This window comes from Stenella coeruleoalba (assembly GCF_951394435.1).
Source record: "Stenella coeruleoalba genome assembly, chromosome: 20".
NCBI classification, from domain to species: domain Eukaryota; kingdom Metazoa; phylum Chordata; class Mammalia; order Artiodactyla; family Delphinidae; genus Stenella; species Stenella coeruleoalba.
Window position 1 is genome coordinate 13,116,751 of NC_137166.1, and position 21,014 is coordinate 13,137,764.

Below are 21,014 nucleotides of genomic sequence, written 5' to 3' on the forward strand. Positions count from 1 at the left end.
CTCAAAACAATAACCCTCAGCACAGCAGTGTCTTCTCAAATTACTTGTTATCTACAGAGAGAAAATAGTAATTCACAGTGGAGAAAACACAGTTAAACCACGTGATCCGCGTTAACATCAAGAGGAGCAGAATGAACAGACATCACATGCCTCCTAATATAATGTACTGAGGACACAACATCCTTTCGTCTCCCTGTCAAAAGAGCAGAGCCTGAATCCAATCATAATGAAACATCGGACAAACCCAAACTGAGCAACATTGTACAAAATAACTGCCCTGCACTCAACACTTATCAATCATGAAAGATAACGACTAAGGAATTGTTCCAGATTAAAGGTGGCTGAAGAAGGACATAATAACTAAATTCAGTGTGTGATCTGGACCAGAAAAAAAATGTTTTGTTACCTAACACACATCTGAGGTAACCTTTTTGGAGAATTGGGTCACTAGGTTTTTAAGGCTGCCTCTCCACTACGGAGACCAGGGGGCCAACAGCAGTTCTTACTTTGTAATACTTTGATGCAACCAATAAAGAAGCCTTGAACATGAAAAAAAACACTTTTTTTGACCATTGTATTGTGTTACACTAAGACTGATGGCTGACTTCGAATCAGAAATGATGGAAGTCAGAAGACAGTGAAAAGACATATTTAAAGTCCTGGGGTGATAAAAAATGCCAATGTAGAATTTTTTTTACCTAATGAACATAACCCTTAAAATAAAGATGTTCTCAGATAAAAGCTTAGAGAATTTGTCACTGTGAGACTTGCACAAAAGGAATCCGAAAGGAAAATCTTCAAGTAGAAGAGAATGATCCTAGATGGAAACACGGAAATGCATGAAGGAGGAGCACTAGAAAAGGTAAATATGTGCTTAAATATTAGCAAAAAGTGAAATTAAAATATATATGAATTTTAGTGAAATAAATTTAAGATTAAAAATAAATTTTATTTTTTTTGATATGTAAGAAGTGGATTTATTTAGAGGGAAACACACTCCACAGACAGAGAGTAGGCCATCTCAGAAGGTGAGAAAGGCCTAAATTTTTTAAATTAAAAAATATATAAATATTGTACAAAGCAATAGAAATGTCTTTAACATATATGTTGACTTAAAATGTCTTTAAAAAAACACACAGGGGTTCCCTGGTGGTGCAGTGGTTGAGAGTCCGCCTGCTGAGGCAGGGGACACGGGTTCGTGCCCCGGTCCGGGAAGATCCCATATGCCGCAGAGCGGCTGGGCCCGTGAGCCATGGCCGCTGAGCCTGTGCGTCCGGAGCCTGTGCTCCACAAGCGGAGAGGCCACAACAGTGAGAGGCCTGTGTACCGCAAAAAAAAAAAAAAGCCCACAAACGTTGGTAGGAGGCAAGTGAAGTTGAAGTGCTCTAAAGTTCTAGCCTTACTGGACAAGTGATCAAAGTAATGTATTAGACTATTAAGTCAAATGCTTTGGTGTGGTGGGGGTGTAAATTAGGAATTTGGGGTTAAAATATACACACTATATAGAATAGATAACCAGCAAGAACCTATTGTATAGCACATGGAAGTATACTCAATATCTTGAAATAACCTATAATGGAAAAGAATCATATATATCATGGAAACTGAAATGCAGACTACAGTGAGATCAGCTGCACACACACCTGAATGGTTAAAATGAAAAGACAGAATGTTTCGTTTTGGCAAAGATGTGAAACCACTGGAATCCTCGTACAAATGTATTTTATCTGTTTTTGTTCATATTCCAAAATCAGAAGGAAATATTTGAAACCATTAATAGTAGCAGAGTGTGGGTTTATGATTATGGGAGGTCTTTTAACTTTTAATATTTCTCCTCCTGTTTTAATTGTATTTTTCATGCTTTAATCAGACAAAAATGTTCAAGTTTCACATTTTGAAAAGAACAAGCCCCTTCCGCACCACACACAAACACCAAGGCCCGGGACCAAAGGACGTCTCACCTTCATCTCTCCCGGCCTTCCAGCCACGCTCATCCCTGATGCCGCCGGCTCAGAACCTCGCCAGTCCTCCCCACCCTCCTCTCCCTACCCCCTCCGTCACCCCTCCAGGGCCCTCTGTCTTAGTTCTTGGCCTCTCTCTCCCTCACCCTCTCTCCCATCAGGGTCAGGGTCCGTCTTTGCTGAGGGCGGCTCAGTTTCCCCCGGTCTCAGTTCCCGAAGGAGAACGAGGAACAGACCCCGCCCCCTGCCCCTTCGTAGCCGGGCTCCACCGGCACGCGCCCTCTGTCTCCGGTCCTGCAGGTTCCTCTCCCATCCAGCCTCCCTCCACCGAAGCCTGCGGAGCCCAGGTCTGCTTTGCCTGCCGCCTGGGTGGCGCCCAGCCTCCCTGCTGCTCCCGCTGCCCCCACTCCAGCTCCAGCCCATCCTCCACCAGAACTCCACCACGTGCGCCAGGCCCACCCGCCCAGACCTGCAGTGGCTCCTGTGCCTGCTGGCCGCCGCCCCTCCCCAGGTCGGCTCCCCAACCTGCTAGCAGTGTGACTGTGGATAACCCCGTCTCACCTATGCAGTGAGGGGTGTAGAACCTACATCACAGACTTGTCAGAAAGGTTAAAGGAGAGAACGTCTAGTGCGAGGTGGCTGTCTAATCAGTGTGGCCCACTTCTGCCATTTCTGTTAAGCTTCAGTGGACAGCATTGCAACAAGGTGGCCCCCACTGCCCCCCCGGAGTACTGCCTCTCTGTGCCTGCTGCTGTTCCTCCACCCTTCAACTGCCCTTCCAGGCCTCCCCCAGCCCGTCCATCCAGGTCCAGCCCTGGTGACCTCTCCCCTGCCCGCTGCGCTCCCATCCCTCAGGCCTGTGTTCTTCATGGGGGGTGGCAGTGAGGGGCCCACGGGGTTGTGCACCAGGATTCTGCCCTCCAGCCCATGGCCTCTGATACCCTCCCCAACCTAGGAGGCCCCTTCTTTATTGGCTCCTAAACCAGGATTTGTCTCTTGGGCAACCCCCCCACCTACCCCCCCATTAAAAAGGAGAAAGAGGCTAAGGATCTGGGGGTGGGGGGCTGGGAAACAAGGACCTCGCCTGAGGCAGAGAAGAGCAGCCGAAGCCACAGGGTCCAGCCAAGCCGGGAGACTGTGGCTCCTCTCAGAAGCTTTCCTTGGGTTACCATCTCCATATCTGCCCCGGGACAGAAGGCGCAGCGCTTCTCGAACTGAGCCGTCCTTGTCGGGGGCTTGGTATCTTCTTCCTCCCTAGGTAGGGAGGGTAGGGGACAGACACAGGTGCCTCTCAGTTCAGCAGCCGTGCCCCAGCCTCTGCCCGCAGAGCCGCCTCCTCACTGCCTCTCCGTGTCGCTCTCTAAAGGGCGCCTCTGCTTCCTGATGGGTCCGAAGAAGTGGGCAGCAGTTTCTCTTACAGCTCAGTGGTAAAAGCCCCAAGGTTCGGTCATCGGAGACCTGAGACACCCTTTCCTCCCAGGGACCAAGACCTCATGGTTCTGTGATGACAAGATCATCATCATCATCATCACAGAAGATAACTGGCCACCTCATCTCCCCCTTGGGTTGGGTTGTTGGGAGGACTCAAGGACAGTGCCTTGCCTGTTGGAAATACTTGGTGAACGAGGTAGGTTTGTGTTTTCCAAGATGGCCACCACAGCCTATCACCTCCCATGTGCCTTCTTTCTTTTTTTTTCTTTTCTTTTAATTTTTATTGGAGTATGCTTGATTTACAATGTTGTATTAGTTTCAGGTGTACAGCAAAGTGAATCAGTTATACATACATCCACTCTTTTTTTAGATTCTTTTCCCATATAGGCCATTACAGAGTATTGAATAGAGTTCCCTGTGCTATACAGTAGGTCCTTATTAGTTATCTATTTTATATATAGTAGTATGTGTATGTCAATCCCAAGCTCCCAATTTATCCCTCCCCCCTTAACCCCTGGTAGCCATAAGTTTGTTTTCTACATCTGTGACTCTATTTCTGTTTTGAAAATAAGTTCGTTTGCACCCTTTTTTTAGATTCCACACATAAGCAATATCACATGACATTTGTCTTTCTGTGTCTGACTTACTTCACTCAGTATGAAAATCTCTAGGTCTATCCATGTTGCAGCAAATGGCATTATTTTGTTCTTTTTTTGTGGCTGAGTAATATGCCATTGTATATACGTACCACAGCTTCTTTATCCATTCCTCTGTTGTTGGACATTTAGGTTGTTTCCATGTCTTGGCTATTGTAAATAGTGCTGCAGTGAACACTGAGGGCATTTATCTTTTCAAATTATAGTTTTCTCTGGGTATATGCCTAGGAGTGGAATTGCTGGGTCATATCGTAGCTCTATTTTTAGTTTTTTTAGGAACCTCCATACTGTTCTCCATAGTGACTGTACCAATTTACATTCCCATCAGCAGTATAGGAGGGTTCCCTTTTCTCCACACCCTCTCCAGCATTTATTGTTTATAGATTTTTTGACGATGGCCATTCTGACCAGTGTGAGGTGATACCTCATCGTAGTTCTGATTTGCATTTCTCTAGTAGTTAGTGATGCTGAGCATCTCTTCATGTGCTTTTCGGCCATCTGTGTGTCTTCTTTGGAGAAATGTCTGTTTAGATCCTCCACCCATTTTTTGATTGGGTTGTTTGTTTTTTGATATTGAGCTGCATGAGCTGCACATGCCCTTCTTTCCTTTTCCAACCTAGTATTTTTTATTTTTAAAATTGGCCCACTGTAAGCTGCACATATCTAAAGTGTACAATTTGGTACAGTTTAACATGTATACACCTGTGAAACCGTCACCACTATCAGGGTACTGAGCATATCCATCAACCCTAAGTTTTCTCATGCCCCTTTGTCATCCCTCCCTCTACCCCACCCCTAGCATCTCCATGCAACCACTGGTGTGCTTTCTTGTCACTACAGGTTAATTGCATTTTCTAGACTTTTATATAAATTGAATAATACTGTGCATACACTTTTTTTGTCTGGCTTCTTCCACTCAGCATAATAATTTTGAGAGCCATCCATGTTGTTGCATGGATCAACAGTGAATTCATTTTTTTTAATTCAAAAATTTTTTTTAATTAAAATTTTTTTTTAAATTTTTTGGCTGCATTGAGTCTTCATTGCTGTGCTCGGGCTTTCTGTGGTTGCAGCGAGTGGGGGCTACCCTTCCTTGCAGTGAGCGGGCTTCTCACCGTGGTGGCTTCTCTTGTTGCGACTCTAGGCACATGGGCTTCAGTAGTTGTGGCACATGGGCTTAGTTGCTCTGTGGCATGTGGGATCTTCCTGGACCAGGGATCGAACCCGTGTGCCCTGCACTGGCAGGTGGATTCTTAACCACCACGCCACCAGGGAAGTCCGATAGTGAATTCATTTTTATTGCTGAATTGTATTTCTCTGTATAGCTATACCATAATTTACTTATCCATTTGCCTATTGATGGACATTTGGGTTGTTTCTCATTTTTGTTTACTTCAGATAAAGCTGCTATGAACATTCATGTGTAAATCTTTGTACGGACATCTGCGTTCATTGCTCTCAGGTAAATAGCTTGGAATTGCGTGGCTGGGTCATATGGTAAGTGTATGTTTAACTTCCAAAGAAACTGCCAAGGATTTTCCAAAGCAGTTGTATGAGAGCATCCTTGACAACCCTGGGCGTGGCAGGTCATTTTTATTTAAACATTCTACTAGGTGTGTAGTGGTATCTCATTGTGGTTTTAATTTGCATTCCCCAGTGACTAATGATGTTACCTGGGGTCATCAAGCTGGGAAGAAGCCAAGCATCGGCAGGGAGAAGCCCACATGTAGGTGTGCTGCTGACGACCAGCCTCAGCTTGCAAGTGAGCAAACCCTCAGATGATCCCAGCTTCCAGCCTTCCAGCCACCCCTGCTGGTGCCACATGGGGCAGAAACAAGCTGACCCCACGAAGCCCTGCCCCAGCTGCAGATTCGTGGGCAAAGTAGATGATGGGTGTCATAAGCCTCTCTGTTTGGGGTGGCGTATGCAGCGGTGGCTAACTGAAACAGTGAGTCTGATAGCTGTGATGTGTTATTACTACTGACCTAGTTCTTTTCCTCCACATGTGGTTTATATTTGTCTTCTCAATAAACCCTCAGTTCCTAGCAGACAGACATCGTTTCTTTCATTTCTGGAATGCCAGCCCCAGAACCTTGCTCCTGACTGTCCTGCCCCCTTCTCCCTGCGACTCCCTCCTCCAGTCCTACCACATTCTCTCGTCTGTTACATCAGCTCCCTCTGACCCTTTGCCTTCTCTTAGCCACCTCCCCAGGGAACAGAGTAGAGTGTTGAAGAGCTTAGGCTCTCCTGTTGGACTGCCTGGATTTGAATCCTGTCTCTGCTCCTTCTTTTCTAAGCTGTAAGAAATTGACCAAATTCTTTAACCTCTCCGAGCCTCAATTTTACCTTCTATAAAATGAAAACAGTGGCACCTACCGCAGAGGGTGGTGATGAGGCTTCAGTGAGATGATGCATGTAAAGAACTTAGACTTGGGCTGGCGCCACTACTGTTATTTTCACTATGGTGTTGTCTGATGCCTGTATGGATATAAAAACACCCTCTCATTCTCTCTCAGGGAGCTCGTCTGCCCAGCTCCTGATGGAAAGGTGTCTGGGTGGGAAGAGCTAACATCTGTTGTCCTAGGAGATTTACAAACATGAAATAACTTGCATTCTTTTTTCTTTTTTATAAATTTATTTATTTATTTTTGGCTGTATTGGGTCTTCGTTGCTGCGTGCAGGCTTTCTTTAGTTGCGGCGAGCGGGGGCTACTCTGTTGCAGTGTGTGGGCTTCAGTAGTTGTGGCACGCGGGCTCAGTAGTTGTGGCTCACGGGCTCTAGAGTGCAGGCTCAGTAGTTGTGGTGCACGGGCTTAGTTGCTTCTCAGCATGTGGGATCTTCCTGGACCAGGGCTTGAGCCCTTGTCCCCTGCATTGACAGGCGGATTCTTAACCACTGAACCACGAGGGAAGTCCCTCACTTGCATTTTTAAATCCTGGCTTCTCTCCTTACAGGTCTTATATTTCCAGGCAAAATATTCCCTCCTTCTGAGCCTACTTCCCACATCCAGAACAGGGGTAATGCTGTCTGCCAAACAGGGGTGAATGCAGGGACGTTACAATGCACTGTCCTGACACAAAGTGAGCCCCTGATGAATGGTAGCTTTTAACACGAATAACATTCACTCTGTGATGCAGCAGGTAATAGTTACTGAGGAAGGAGAACAAGGATGGGGGAAGATTTTTCAATGTATATTTTTTGGAGCTTTAAAATGTTTATATTATCTATGTTGTTTTAAAATTAAATATAAATTTTAAGAAATGAATAAAATTGATAAATTCAGATTATGAACAAATAAAATTTACAATATACTATGTTCCAGATAACTATTTTTGTCCTATTTTATAGATGGAGAAACTGAGTCTCAGAGTGGAGTAACTTGCCCAGGATCAAGCAGCCAGCCAGAGCCAGAGCCGGGATTAGAACCCAGGTCTGCCTGACTCCAGGGCCCAGGGCCTTTCCCTGCGCTTGCTCTCTGGTTTCTGGGTAAGCACCATGGGGTGGTCAGGCGGCCTAATGGATGGGAGTAGCTTCCTGAAATCAGCTTCCCAGTGAGAAGCTGGTCCATCCCATGCCTCCTTAGACTCCTGAAGACGGGGTGTCTCCTCCGGAAATCTTCCGGCTGGGTGTCGGGGCCTCCTGACCCTCCCACATTTGCTCCAGCGGGCAGGTCCCCACATCTCGGATGGCACCTGTGTCTAGGACTGAGCAGGTTTCTTCAGAGGCGCAGACCCCTCACTCCCAGCTCCGCTAACTCATGGTCTCACGTGGGGAGCGGTCCCATTCCCATGGGGTGGGGGGCAGTTTGGGAGGGCTTTGGCACCTCCATAATTCCCATCAACTCCTTCTGCCAAAATAATGAAACAGTTTCAAGGCAAGTCCTTAAATCCCCACTTCTCGATGCCCCTCATTAATTATTATGCAGACATTCCATACGTGACCAGTGGCTGCTCTCAGACTGCTTCCTGACTGTGGCTGTGCCACAGTCCCCCTCCTTCTGGCCCAATAGAAATTCAGCCCAAATGTTACAGGGAGCAACGACAGTCTAGAAAAGTACACAACTGTGGGGCAGGGGAGGGCCGGTGTCACGGGGCCTGGCCCCATCATTTTGCACTTGAGGAACGTGGGTGGGGAGTGGGGCACTGACACATGTCGAGTCAGCCATGGCACGGGCTCTCCAGGCCTTCTGAGTGCCCACCGATGCCCTTCTCCCTAAAGGGCAGGGAGTTAGAGGACAAACAACAAACAAAACAAAATCATTGCCTTTGAGCACTTATGAATGTCCCTGCTGGACAGGAGAAGATAGATTGAGGGGCGGAGCCCTGGATTCATGTCAAAACAATCAGGGAACCAAAGGCCATCCGGTAACAAAGTCCTGCAGCTCTCACAGAGTCCCATGGTCACAGGCTCTGCAGACGTATCCTAGGCACCTGCCCCGCAAAAGACCACACCTGATATCCACAGAACACAATTCACCGGCTCCCCTGGGGGCAGAGACTGGCATCCAATGTGCTTTTGAAACAGCTTTTTTGAGATTTAACTCACATACCATTCAATTAACCCATTTTAGGTGTAGAAGTCAATGGTATTTAGTACATTCACAGTGTTGTGTAACTATCGCCACAATAAATTTTAGAACATTTACATCACCCCAAAAAGAAACCCCATACCTGTCAGCAGTCACCCCTATTTCTCCCCAGCTTCGCATCCCAGCCTGTTGCAGCCAGAAATCTACCTTCTGTCTTTATAGATTTGCCTATTCTGGCCATTGTCTATAAATGGAATCATATAATATGTGGCCTTTCTGTCTGGCTTCTGTCACTTAGCTTAATGTTTTCAAAGTTCATCCATGTTGCAGCTGTACCCACACTTCATTCCTTTTTATTGTTGGATAATAGTCCATTGTACGGATATACTCTATTTTATTTATCCACTCGTCTGTGGATGGGCATCTAGGTTGTTTCCACTTTTTGGCTATTCTGAATAATGCCGCTATGAACATTCATGTGCAAGTTTTTGGCACTGAATTTTCAAAACATATTTACAGCAGCTCAGTTATCTAATAGGAACCACTGCCTCAGTAGCTTTTAACACGTTCCTTTAAGGGAAAGTGGTAAATCCCATCCAGAAGCAGCCTGACGTGAGGGGCTCCTCTAAGCAGCGAAGAGAGTGCTGGGAAGGGGGCAGCTGAGGGCTAACAGTGGCGAATTTTCTATAGCTCTCACTCTGCCATGGAGAAAAAGGAAAACTAAAGATAGTTTGTAGGTGGATCCCAATGTTGGTTTGAACTTCAAAGAGTCTCCATCAATAATTGTCTCCTAGTTGCACGGTCAAGGTGTCGAAATGGTTGGGCCTCTCTTATTAGCTGCTTCCTAGAGAGTATTCAGCTATCCTTTTTTTAATTCAGTGTGTTTCACTCAACTCTAGTTGCAACTTGAGGAAAGAAAACACATGTCAAGTCTCCTGACAGAAGAACAAATCACTGAGCAGAAATCGGCCAGCGGGCACATGTCCTGGGGTTCATAGGATGAAGAGGCAACTCGAGAATCTGCTGGGCATTGGTGAGCAGGTGGAGTGAGGGAGGGAGAGAGTTCTGGGGGTGTTTGATTCTTCCTCAAAAGGTTGGGTATTGTCATTCAGCCATTCCTGGTAAGAGATGCCGGAAACAGCTAAGGAAAGAATCCCCCTCTAATTCTGACGTAGGAGCTTCTCAGGGTGGGGCACCCAGTTATCTGGTGAAGGCAGGTGTCTTCAAAGTGGAGGCAAAACAAGTTTTGCTCAGTTAAACACCATTAACATAACTCTGCAAGTGTCCCAGCGGGTTCACAGGAGCAGCCCTGAAATGGTTCAGTTACACTTTTGAAGGGAAAAGATTCTGAGAAGTGACCAACATTAGGTGTGAACAACAAGCACCACACAGGCCCCCGGAAAAGCTGGAAAGCACAGAGGCCAAATCAGCCAAGATCACCGGAGGCCAGGGTAGAGCTGCTCACAGGTCATCCACACCCATGCATCCCTGGGCCTGGAAAGAGCTCACTCAGCTCAGACAAGCCCACTGGATTCCCAGGCTGCCTCCTGAGTGAGTGAGTCTCCACCAAGCCCAAGTAGCTCGTAAACCAGTCATGATGAGCGCAAAGCATCAGCCCCAGGGGCACCTGGGGACTCCCGCCCAGCTCCCGCCACAAGCGTCAGGCTCACAGGCCTGGGCACAGGTCTCTGCTCTTCAGCTGCGTGTCACCAGCCTCTGTGGTCATACAGTTTGGCTCATCACCCACACCTCCCACAGTCTGGAGTCTCAGGTGCCAGGCCGTGCAGCTCACTTTGCAAGAATAATAATAAAAGTAGCTGTTGTGTAAAATTTTTCACAAATTTTTGGCCAAGTATTTTATATGCATTATTTGAGTCTGCAAAAACAGAAACCAAAACGTATCGTTGCCCGTTTTACAAGCAAGTAATCGGAGGCTGTGATGATTAATTTTATGTATCAACCTGGCTAGGATATGGCGACCAGATGTTTGGTCAAGCACCAGTCTAGATATTGTTGTAAAGGTATTTTCTGGATGTGAATAACAGTAAAATCAGTAGGCTTTCAGGAAAGCAGATCCCCCTCCATAATGGGGGGGGGGCCTCATCCGTTCAGTTGAAGGTCTTAAGAGAAAAGACAGAGATCCTGTGGAAGAAGAAGGAATTGGGCCTCCACACTGCCTACAAACTCGAGACCCCCAACATCAGCTGTTCCCTGGGTCTCCAGCCTGCCCGCCTGCCCTGTGCATTTCAGACCTGCCAGCCCCACAATCCCATGAGTCACTTCGAGATAAATCTCTCCCTCTCTCTATATATACATCCTATTGGTTCTTTCTCTTTATATATAGTCTCTATTGGTGATTACTACAGAGGCCCAGGAAAGGTAACCACCTCCCAGGGTCATACACTAAGGAAGAGGCAGTGCTGGCCAGCTCCAAAGTTGTGCTCTTAACCAAACACACAACAACCCTTTCAGCCTGGACTCTGAGAGGCTCCAGTCAGCTGATGCCCCAGATCCAAGTGTCTGAGGGTCCCTAACTCTACAGAACATCTCATGGGAAGGACAGCTAAGGGATGGGCACACACCTCTCTTTGGGAGGCTACACCAAAGGAGCTGCTCCTCAGTGGCTCCTGTGTCACAGGGACCACGCTGGGTTATCACCCCTCGGGGGAGATTTTATTAGTCTGACTTGGGTTTCTTACTAATCTCCACGTGGTGCCCTCCAGATGAGGGGCTGTGTGAACCAAGAACACAGCATTTCATAGGCCGCAGCACCACCTACTGCTGGTTTATATGAACAAAGAGAGTGACTGAATCATGCTGATCTGAGACCACTCCAGCATTAGCCCCATTTTACAGTTTGGCAAACAGAGGTTCTTTAAGAACCAGCTCAAGTCCTGCCTCATCCACAAAGCTTTACACAACTACCATTTCTCCTCCAGACTTTTCAAGAGTTGGCACCCAGGGGATTCCAGATACAAGAGGAGTTCGGAGAGCTCTTTAGAAGGACGGACATGTCTCTCAGCCTTGCTGATTCCAGTTCCTGTGGAGGATATGGGTTTAGATTCCCCAGGTGATTCTAATGCACCACCACTGTCTCTACCACATGTCTTAGCACTGACTTGAAGAGTTCACTACTTCATAGAGACTTAGATGTGAGGCCTGGTTTTTATTATCTGCAACTTGAGAACGTGCTTCTCTAGGCCTCACTTTCCTCACAGGTCAAGCAGGGATACTCTGCTCTAATTCACACAGTTGTGGTGAAGTTTCAACAAGGCAAGGCAGTTAGGGCACAGGAGCCATTTATAAAATTACTCTGTCTTACAGGGACTCTGAAATAGCACCCTGCACCCTGCACAGCACTGAGTCCATAGCAGGTGTTTTACTGCAAAACTGCTCCATGATTTGTGGGTGCAGGTTGGTGTGGTGAGTGCACTGGCTGCTTCTCTCAGACAATGAGCTTGTCTTCCCACAGGTGTGAACAGGAATGGGCACAGCCCTGGTTTCCACACAGACATGGGCTCACAGGTACATGGAGGATACGCCCTGTGCCAGGTGCTTACCATGGAGTCCGTGTAAGGCTGGATGTCAAGTCCAGTGACAGCGATAGTAACTTCAGGGGGAGGAATGGGGTTTCTTCCCCAGCCATGCCCCTACTGCATGGAGAGTAACACTTGTAAACGTTTGTGTCTTCATTATGTCAGTTCTCAAATTCTCTTTTACACTTCGGTAACAGGACAATGGTTTTTTTGGTTTTGGGTTTTTTTTAATATGTTGGGGATAGGAGTTTATTCATTTATTTATTTATTTTTGCTGTATTGGGTCTTTGTTTCTGTGTGAGGGCCTTCAGTTGTGGCAAGCGGGGGCCACTCTTCATCGCGGTGCACGGGCCTCTCACTATCGCGGCCTGTCTTGTTGCGGAGCACAGGCTCCAGACGCGCAGGCTCAGCAGTTGTGGCTCACGGGCCCAGTTGCTCCGCGGAATGTGGGATCCTCCCAGACCAGGGCTCGAACCGTGTCCCCTGCATTAGCAGGCAGATTCTCAACCACTGCGCCTCCAGGGAAGCCCAGGACAATGGGTTTTTCTGCAATGTTTATTCCATCGTCTAACACAATGCCCGGCCACAAGAGCCCATCCATTAAACAAAATTGGCTTGTGTGGTGAGATGGGCTTGAATCCAAAGAATGGGAACTGGTGAGTGTGGCCCCAAATGGAGCATAACCTGTGCCCATTTGATTATTATCCATTCAAAGACATATTTACTGGACAATGTGCCAAACACAGTTCCAAGTGCTGAGAACATAGTCATGCATGAGATTTAGGTTCTGTTGTCAGAGGGCAAAGCTTGCAACTAGTGGGAAAGGCAGTCAACACTGATCTAATTTAGTGACAAGTTCTATAAAGGAAAGAAAACAGGGTGATGTGATAGTAAGCGGGGTGATGGAGTGGATGGGGAGCTTCTGAGAGGATGGAGTGAATGATTCCTCTTCCTCTGGTTCAGACTAGCAGGGAAGGTGCAAAGAGTAAGATCCAGCCCAGAGCTCAGGTCTTCTTATCCTGCCTCTGAGGTTGGGCCAGGCCAGAAGACTGGATTTCAGATCTGCACTTTGGTAACGTAACAGGACAACCATTTTATGTGCAATGTTTATCCTTAGTGATGGTAAATACATATGCCTGGTAGCTACAGATATAGAACATTTCTCAAGCAGACATGGCAAGAGTAGTGAAACGTCTGTTCATTCATTTACAAACCTAGTGACATGAAAAGAAAATCTTCATTGAAATCCGGCTTGATAGAAACTGTGCACAATGTTAATACCACATTTGCAGAGGGCAGAAATGCTCGGTCACCCTGTGTGCCTGTCATCACCAGGGCTCATGAGAAACATCCCATTTACTGAAGTGCCTCAGGGAATTCCCTGGCGGTCCAGAGGTTAGGACTCTGGCTTCCACTGCCGAGGGCCTGGGTTCAATCCCTGGTGGGGAACTAAGGTCCTGCAAAACACGAGGCACGGCCAAAAAAAAAAATTATAATAATAATAAAGTGCCTCAAACACCCTCAGGACCACATGCTGATGCAACACAGGGACAGAAAAGGCTGAGCTGAGCTGGACATTTACAAACGCAAAGAATAAGTTGTAGCCTTTACAATAATTATAGTGGCGTTTATCATACATCCCAAGAGCTGACCAGAGAGTAGAGCGTTAGCTGTGCTGTTAGAAAACCCTTCACTGAAATGAGCTGCGGTTTTGACCCCACACCCTCTTGTTCTGGGAAAAGAGAAGCTGTGTAGAGTGAATGGTTACCCTCAGACAGAAATTAAGGTACTTTTTCTTCCTCCTTCACGTCTCCACCCACCATGTGACACTCTACAGTATGAGGCATTAGAATATAGCTTGGAAGAAAGAGGTCCCCCAAGCTTCAGTTCTTGGTGTGCAAAGTAAATCCTGGCATTGATCTTTTGAAACAGGCGCTAAAAGTATCCTCCCCACCTCTTGTAATTCCTGTCCTTGAGAGAATGAAAAATGAGAAGGCAGAAGGTTTGCAAAGGATAAAACAGATGCACCTAGGGGCTTCCCTGGTGGCGCAGTGGTTGAGAGGCCGCCTGCCGATGCAGGGGACAAGGGTTCGTGCTCCGGTCCGGGAAGATCCCACATGCCGCGGAGCGGCTGGGCCCGTGAGTCATGGCCGCTGAGTCTGCGCGTCCGGAGCCTGTGCTCCACAACGGGAGAAGTCACAACAGTGAGAGGCCCGCGTATCGCAAAAAAAAAAAAAAGATGCACCTAAATATCAGGAGAAACATGGCCCATGAAGAAATGTGTAATTCTGCAAGGGCTGCATACACTCTTCTCAGAGGATTCAAGAATCACACAAGAAATAACTCTGGTCTTTAATAGAAAAAGAGAAGTCAAGATCATAAAAACACTCAATCCTCTTGAAAAATAGTGCATCAGTGGTTATGAGAGCCTACAAAGCACAAGACAAAATTGACAATGAAAGGAGCCTTAGGACTTAGCATTTTAAAGTGGAGGCCAGGGGATTCCCTGGTGGCGCAGTGGTTAAGAATCCGCCTGCCAATGCAGGGGACACGGGTTCAATCCCTGGTCTGGGAAGATCCCACATGCCGCGGAGCAACTTAGCCCGTGCGCCACAACTACTGAACCCACGTGCCACAATTACTGAAGCCCACGCACCTAGAGCCCGTGCTCCGCGACAAGAGAAGCCACCGCAATGAGAAGCCCGCGCACCGCAACGAAGAGTAGCCCCCACTCGCTGCAACTAGAGAAAAGCCGGAGCACAGCAACGAAGACCAACGCAGCCAAAATAAATAAATAAATTTATTTTAAAATAATAATAAATAAAATAAAGTGGAGGCCAGAAATGGCAATGGGGGAGGGAAGCAGGGAGAAATCTAAACAGCTTGTTCAGTACTTACTGCATGAAAACAATGTAATTAACAGGTTAAATATCACTATTCCATCCACCATTTCCTATACACAACTAGATTTCTCCCAAATTCACATGCCTGGGAGATGGCTCATCAAAAATATTTGTGACGGGACCCCTGGTGGCACAGTGGTTGAGAACCCGCCTGCCAATACAGGGGACACGGGTTCGAGCCCTGGTCTGGGAAGATCCCACATGCTGTGGAGCAACTAAGCCCATGTGCCACAACTACTGAGCCTGAGGTCTAGAGCCCGCGTGCCACAACTACTGAAACCCGTGCACCTAGAGCCTGTGCTCCGCAACAAGAGAAGCCACTGCGATGAGAAGCCCGTGCACTGCAACGAAGAGTAGCCCCCGCTGGTCGCAACTAGAGAAAAGCCCACGTGCAGCAACGAAGACCCAATGCAGCCTAAATAAATAAATTTTAAAAAATATTTTTTAAAAAATTGTGACTATTTTCCCTCGAAATTGCCACATCCAGGTATCAGAAAGACTTCCCCAAGAATATACCTCATATCTGTTAGTCTATTCCCTCTTCTTTTGGGGGGCAGCTGGTGACCCTAAGCTTTAAGCCCAGAGCTAAAATATTAACGTATGTAGCTAGCATGGAGTCCCAGAATGCCTTGAACTTTCATGTAACAGAGTAGCAAAAGGCAGTATCTGTTCTCAGGAAACCAGACCTCATGTGGGCTGTCTTGTGTGAGTTAACTGGCAAGTGAGAACATATAAGGCTGTGGGCTAGCGTGGTAACACAGAGGTCCCTGGAGCTTTACTGCCACTCCTTAATAGCAGAAGCCCTTTCTTTCTTGTGCACTGCTGAAACCCATCACCCAGCAGGACGCCCAGCCACAAGAGGCCATCCATTAAACAAAATTGGCTTGTGTGGTGAGACGGGCTTGAATCCAAAGAATGGGAACTAGAGAGGTGGCCCAACACGCTGGGGAGGCTATACCATTAGATCACTGTCCATTCAAAGAATATGTACTGGACTTTGTGCCAAGCACTGTTCTAAGTACTGAGAACATAGCCCTGCACGAGATTTAGGTTCTGTCGTCAGAGGGCAGAGCTTGCAACTAGTGGGAAAGGCAATCAACAAACACTGATCTACTTCAATGACAAGTTCTATAAAGGAAAGAAAACAGGGCGATGTGATAGTAAGCAAGGTGATGGGGAGCTTCTCAGAGGATGTAGTGAATGAAATGATTCCTCTTCCTCTGGTCCAGACAAGCAGAGAAGGCGCAAAGAGTAAGATCCGGCCCAGAGCTCAGGTCTTCTTATCCTGCCTCCGAGGTCTGGCCGGGCCAGCAGACAGGATTTCCCATCTGCTCTGATAGCTATTCGCCCAAGAAGAACCGGGCGACTTACAAAAAACGAAGCGGCTGTCCAAGAATATTCTTTACGCCCTGGACTAGAGTGTCTTTGGGCAGCGGACGACGTGGGACAAGACCTGGGGAACGCGCCTCAAGGGAAGAAAGAACCCCCGCTCTCTCCCCACACTGCAGCGGGGTTGCCACCACCTCGGCCGGCAGGACTGCACCTGCATAAATAGCAGGCTCCGAGGCTAGAGTCCTAAAGCGAGCCTCAAAGGGCAGTCCCACAGGTCGCCGCCATCTTGGCGGAGGCGGCCCCCATTTAGGGGACGGGCCTCCAGAGACCCAAACAAGCCCCACGTGTCAGGGGCGGAGCCCTACCACCTAACGTCACGGTGCGCGTGCGCGAGTGAGGTCACGTGCCGGCGTACCCTTGCTAGGCACCGTAAAGCGCGGAAGGTCGCCGTATCAAGCTTCGCCGGAACTTTTTCCTCCCTCCTGTCCCGCCCCCTTCCCAAGCCGCGTACCACCTTCCGGCTCCCGGGAACCCCGGCAAGGGTTGTGGCTGCTGCCCCGCTTCAGCCGGAGTGTTGCTGAGCGCGGAGCCCGAGGGCGCCCGTGAGGTAAGGAGAAGCTGCGGAGCCGCTTTGGCGTCCCCGTCCGCGCGGACCGTGGCGGCCCGGGACCCCCAGCGCCTCCCCCCTTTCCTCTGTGGTCTCGGTCAGGGGGCTTCCGGCGTCCCTCGTTTCCCGTCGGTTCTGCCTGGCCCTCGGAAGGCGCTTCCCGGCGCCGGGACTCCGCCCGCCGGGGCCGACAGCGCGTCGCCCGGTCTCCCTCAGCCTCTTTGCGGCGGTGGCGTCTCGCGGACCCGTGCCCGGCTGCCCGGGGCCAGCGCACCGGCTCTGGCAGGCGCCCGCAGCCGAGCCCGGATGCCCAGGGCGGCCAGGGTAACCTCGCTCCTGAGGCCCGCCTCGGGCAGGCAGCCCCCACCCCCACGCCCCAGCGTGGGTCGGGCTTGCCCAGCTGGGTCGTCTCTGCAGGCGTAATTGTTTTCCCGCGTGGCAACGTGCGGTCCGCTTGTGCTTAACTAACTAGTAAAAGTGCTGCAGAGTCAGCGGTGAGGTTAGGTGGAAACGTCCAGGCCGGGGCGGTGAGCTCTCTTCCCAACGTTTGACCCTTTGGGCCTGATGTGTATGACACCGAGATTGGATTCAGGCATCTTCACGTGCGTTTCGCCCGTGCTGGGGGGCGGCGAGGTAGCCGGGCTGAAGGGGACACGTTTTTAGGGCTAGAGATTTGTGTTAAGTTCTCAAACTTGGCTGATCACCTGGTGCACTTGTTGAAAAATATAGCACCCTGGACCGCAGGATCAGAATCTCCAGAGAGGGAGCCTGTGTGTGTGTGTGTGAGTGTGTTTTAAAATGTGTCCCAGGTGGCTCTCATTTGGAGGCAGGTGTGGGAAATGTTGTGTTAATCCGTCTCTTCTCACCCAGTCTCCCTTGTGACCAGCAGCCAATTTGTACAAGGTGTTGTGACCATGCAGAGGAACAGCTCAGAAGGAGTTGGAGCTGTCCTCTTGCTCTTGTTGGTGTAAGCAGATCTGAGCATAACCAGCGTCAGTATTGAGATTGTTTAGCAGGAATTCTTCTCCTTAGCAGAAATTAAACACGTAATTTACTTTCAACCAGGTGTGTGTTTTACTTTGTTGTCTTTGACATCTTCCGTTTCTTCTCTACTGGCTTTATCTCCTTTGCTCTCAAGTTTTATTTTGCTTTAGCTGCCAAACCTACTGGAATAGACTGTGATGCCTTCTGTACCTTCACTGTTTGCATCCACTGTAAGTCCTTCTTTTTTTGTCCTCACCACTTCACTGACTCTTGAAGGTCATGGTGAGCACAAGGTCAAAAATCCTTTTCTTGTTTCTTATCACCCTGGCCTTTTAGTATTATTTCTTCCATCTTGAAACTCATCTGTTGTTATGTTTTTGGGGTTTTTTTATTATTTAGTTTTGGCTGTGTTGGGTCTTCATTGCTGCGCGTGGGCTTTCTCTAGTTGTGGTGAGCGGGGGCTAGTCTCGTTGCGGTGCGTAGACTTCCGTAGTTCTGGCTCACAGGCCCTAGAGCACAGGCTCAGTAGTTGTGGCATACGGGCTTAGCTGCTCTGCGGCATGTGGGATCTTCCCGGACCGGGGCTCGAACCTGTGTCCCCTGCATTGGCAGGCGGATTCTTAACCACTGTGCCACCAGGGAAGTCCCTGTTGTTACGTTTTTTAATGCTACCTTTGCAATTCCTTTTTTCTATTTGGGGAAGTGCCTTGTGGTTCCGGCCTCTCAGCTACCCTGTTTTAATCATCTAATCCTAACTTACAGGTAGCAAGAAGTAATGATTCAATGGCAGACTCTAATGCTGAACTGGCGGGCTTTGAATTGAGGCTCTGCCACTCACCAGTATTGTAGGATCTTGGATCAGTCACTTCACGTCTCTGTGCCTCCTTTACCTCAAGTGTAGAATAAAAATTGTAACATCTTCTAGATTTGTGAGGGTTAAATTAGTTGTATACATAAAGCAGTGCCTGGCACATCATAACTACCTATAAGAATATAACCTTTTTTAAAAAATTATATCAGGTTATTTAGAGATCTCCTCACATCTGGGGGCCTAGCCTTGAGATCTGAGTCATCACTGAATTTTTTCCCCATCTCCTTTGTTCACTGTTCTCATTTAATTGTCAGGTTGTAGTTCCAGGGTGCCTACTGTGACAACCCTGATCAAGTTATAAGTGGTCCCTGCTCTCAGAGAGCTCCATTATCCCAGGGGGCTAAAGGCTACCACTTTCCAAGTGCTTCTGAGGTGCCACTTGCCATGTTCTTCCTGCATTTCTGCTTTAGTCTTGCAGCAGCCACGTGAGGTAGGTATTCCTAGCCCATGTAACAGACGAGCAGCCTGAACCACAGAGATTGAACAACCTGCTCAAAGTCATACAGCTAATGAGTGGTGGGGGAGATTATCAGACCCAGATCTGTCTGCTTCTGAAGTCTGCTTCCTCCTCACGCAGCTTGCTGTTTTGCTTCCCTGATTGGCAGACAGACCGTTACAGAGTGTGGTTGGCTCTGAGCTGGGGCTTGTGCAGGGTGTTTGGGGAAATACAGAACAGTTACCTGAGTGTTGGGGGGAGAGTGGGAACAAATAAGATGTCAGACAGGCTGAGAGCTGCAGGGATTATCTTTATTTGGGGGGAGGGGTGGCAGGAACTATGCCACTGAGAAGGAACAGTCTGCACAAATCCCAGAGGTGGAAGAGAAAGTTCACGCCTGACACATGTGAGGAATTAAAGTAGTTTAGGTTTGATGCGAGTGTGAGAGGAGAGAGAGAGAAGAGAAATTAGATCAGAGATAAGAAGTGAGCAGGGTCTTGCACTTCCTATTAAGGAATTTGACTTTTTCTGAGGGCGCCAGATAGTCATTGAAGGGTTTGAGCAGGGGCACGAAATAGGATCTTCATTTCAGAGATGTGCTCAGGCCTCTGTGTGAAGGCTGTGGGGCGTGGGGAGAATGGTGTGCAGATTAGAGGCGGGAAGCCCAGTTGGGAACCTTTTGCAGTAAACAGAGAGGATGGCGGGCTGTGCTCAGTTCAGGGCAGTGGAGATGGAGAGTAGACCCACTGGAGGGAGATTTACGATGTAGGGTTGTTGGTTAGGCCTTGATGATTGACTGGAGAGAGGAGATGAGAGCAAGGGAGGAATGTGGGATGACACCCAGGATTCTAGTGTATGGTGTTCCTGGGGGACACAGGAAGTGGAGCAGAGTTGGAGATCAGGGAAGATGGCTTTACCTTTTGGATGTGCTCAGTTTGACCTGTGGGAGTCCAAGTGGAGGTGGCCCTTCTTCCACTAGACGTGCGGGTCTAAGGCTCAGGAGTGCTATGGGTTAGGCCATCAGTCATGGCAGGAAAGGGAATCACCCTGAACAGTGGTGGATGGGGAAGCGAAGCTGGCCTCAGGGAACCCTGGGGGACGTCAACACAGAGGGAAGGGCAGAGGAGAGAGGCCAGTGATCGGGGCAGAAGGTGCCACAGAAAACAAGGAAAAAGTGTGGATAGGAGGGAGTGCCCAGAAAGTGCCCTTGGAAAGGAGCAACATTTGCGTTCCTGGTAAGAGGAGTGCAGTGGCCTGGTGGGGCAGAAGCCTGACCACTTTTGGTTCAGAAGAGAGTAGGACGGGAAATAAAAAAGACAGGTTGTGAAATACATGTTAAGAAATTTTTGCTTAAAATGTCCACTGGCCGACTGTGCCATCACCAAGGTAATAAAAGAAGGACTTAAGGCAAAGGTGGTGGCAAACAAGTGGACGTCAGGGCAGCTCATTGCTGCAAAAATAACATTCTGGGAAAATATAATTGACACTGGTACTGGTGATCTTTGAGTGGAGGGAAATCTTAACTTCCTCCTGTTTTTCTTTTTTTTTAGATAAATTTTATTTATTTTTATTTTTGGCTACATTGGGTCTTTGTTGCTGTGCGCGGGCTTTCTCTAGTTGAGGCAAGTAGGAGCTCCTCTTTGTTGCAGTGCGCGGGCTTCTCATTGCAGTGCCTTCTCGTTGTGGAGCATGGGCTCTAGGCACATGGGCTTTAGTAGTTACAGCACGTGGGCTCAGTAGTTGTGACTTGTGGCCTCTAGAGCGCAGGT

The 21,014-nt window shown here is 48.3% G+C and overlaps 1 protein-coding gene and 1 long non-coding RNA gene across 4 annotated transcripts in view; both read left to right on the plus strand.

Moving 5' to 3' along the window:
• Positions 1-2,292: 2,292 nt before the first annotated feature.
• LOC307179195 lies at positions 2,293-9,586 on the plus strand. The gene is made up of 6 exons (XR_013825341.1): positions 2,293-2,472; positions 3,442-3,588; positions 5,447-5,510; positions 5,706-5,810; positions 7,397-7,534; positions 9,476-9,586. It is a non-coding gene; the product is annotated as an uncharacterized lncRNA (long non-coding RNA).
• Positions 9,587-16,447: 6,861 nt separating this feature from the next.
• Positions 16,448-21,014, plus strand: part of PDPR (pyruvate dehydrogenase phosphatase regulatory subunit) — a 39,082-nt gene continuing 34,515 nt past the window's right edge. For 2 of the 3 annotated variants that reach the window (XR_013825401.1, XM_079908725.1), the window contains exon 1: positions 16,449-16,954. The gene's annotated coding sequence lies outside the window, so the exon portion shown is untranslated. Of the gene's footprint in view, positions 16,955-21,014 lie in introns of all 3 variants that reach the window. The other variant, XM_079908726.1, reaches the window with a different exon arrangement.